The sequence below is a fragment of the Lactuca virosa genome, chromosome 1 (assembly GCF_052849685.1).
Source record: "Lactuca virosa cultivar CGN04683 chromosome 1, Lactuca_virosa_CGN04683_v6, whole genome shotgun sequence".
Lineage (NCBI taxonomy): Eukaryota > Viridiplantae > Streptophyta > Magnoliopsida > Asterales > Asteraceae > Lactuca > Lactuca virosa.
In genome coordinates, this window is record NC_136426.1 from 191,873,095 (window position 1) to 191,875,265 (window position 2,171).

Below are 2,171 nucleotides of genomic sequence, written 5' to 3' on the forward strand. Positions count from 1 at the left end.
ACAATAACTAATTCGTTTGTTTTATGTATCAATTCGCAAATATTCTTCAAACTCGGCTACAATAAAATATAGATATGAGGAAAAACCATAGGAAAATGATAGTTCTTAATGAGCTTTAGATGGTCTGCTAGTTTAGTCCCTGTAGTTTAGTTTATATTTTTACATCATTTTTTTAGGGTAAACGATCATTTTGCAATGACTTAACAGCCTAGATCTGATGGAGTTAGATAAAAAGATCACCTGTTTATGAAAATGAGAACATGTAGACTACTCAAAATAAAACCATCACCTGTATAGAAGATCACAAGGATCAAAACTATAATTTACTCTAAAATATAGGTAACAATTTTTTCAAAGAGTAAAAACGTTATTATTAAAAATCTAACATTTGGCTACGTAGTTTTAATTGTCCAAGGAGAAATTCTCTGTTAAAAGGAAATATAAGGACGACATTAGGATAACTACAAATGGTGGACCGAAATTGTAACTTTTGTATACCGCAAGGACTAAATTCTATATGTAATTTACTCCATGAAAAGTTCAAATAATTAAATAATCATCAGTTTAATAGCAACGAGCGCCACGTTTTTTACCATATTATCGAGAAAATAAAAGGCCAATTTCTTCAGATTTGGCCGCCCTTTGTTTCTATATATATATTAAGCAATAAGATTTCATTTTAACGCACCCTTTGTGTTTATATATATTAAGGAATAAAAGTTCATTTCACTCCACGTATAAAATCCTTCCAATGTCAATCCCTGATGTTTCTTCTCTGTCACTGACTTCAGAACACGACCAACAAGAAAAAGAAAATCTCGCCATCCTTTTGGATAGATACAAGGATAAGTTTAGCCAATTTCCTAAAGAAAAAGGCTGGATGCATGGGTCAAGACGTTTACATGTATCAAGGATTTTGGTACACCTCGGAAAATCCATTCTCAATTGAAACAATGATGGCTGTGCAAGAAAGTTTTCAAGCTCATTCAACTAATATCTACGTCATTACACAACCAAAATGTGGTACAACATGGATTAAGGCCCTCGTGTTTGCTATTGTGAACCGAACAAAGTACAAAAACATCAAACCGTCAGATCACCCTCTAAACATCTCTAACCCCCACAAATGTGTGCCTTTCCTTGAGACTGAAATCATTACTAAAGGTCCTGAAAATCCACCATGTCTCTTGGCTAGCCATATACCTTACAACGCGTTACCTAAATCCATTCTTGATTCTAGCTGTCGAATAGTTTACATGTGTAGGAACCCTAAGGATGTTTTGGTCTCTTGGTTTCACTTTGCAAACAAGTTGAAAGACAAATCTCGTACCCAAATGACCATCGGTGAGATGCTTGATGTGTATGCTAAAGGTTTTATGCCATATGGACCTTACTGGGATCATGTGATAGAGTACTATAAGGCTAGTTCTGAAGATCCGACAAAGGTTCTATGTTTAACATATGACGACATGAAAATAGATACTGCAAGTAAAGTGAAGCGTTTGGCAGAGTTCTTGGGCTACCCTTTCACGGAGGAGGAAGTGACCAATGGTGTAGTGGAAGAGATCGTGAAGCTATGTAGTTTTGAAAATCTAAAGGAAGTCAATAAGAATGGGGATCTCTTTACGGGTGTCCCTAATGCCAGTTTCTTTAGGGAAGGTAAGGTTGGAGGATGGAGCAATTATCTTACAAATGAAATGAGTCAGATTTTGGATGACATTACGACGGAAAAATTTCAAGGTTTGGATATCTCTTTCTGAGAAGGTGCATGTGATGATAATTATAAATGGGCATGCAATACGGATCTTCATTATATATCTACTCTTTTTAAATGAATGTTTAGTACTAAGTGTGTTTCAGTGATTGTTCTGAATAAATCTTATTGTATAAAAGATATTCTATCTAATAAATGAATGAATTGAGTTACTATAATTTTCAAATAATGTGCTTTCTTTTGTACATGCATGAGAGGGTGTGATTACCTATAGATTTTCCTTATTTTCTTCATATCAGAACCGAACTTCGTTTTTTTGGCACCTCTACTATACATGTTTATCTACACTTTCACCAACTTATACCTAAGATATACGTATGTATAGTCGTGTGCATCTTTTGATCTGTTACTCATTTCATGCTTTAACATTACAGTAATATTCGCACAAATACATACA

The 2,171-nt window shown here is 34.3% G+C and overlaps 1 pseudogene; it reads left to right on the plus strand.

Moving 5' to 3' along the window:
* Positions 1 to 702: 702 nt before the first annotated feature.
* Positions 703 to 1,892, plus strand: LOC145107920 (cytosolic sulfotransferase 13 pseudogene; annotated as a pseudogene).
* Positions 1,893 to 2,171: the final 279 nt, after the last annotated feature.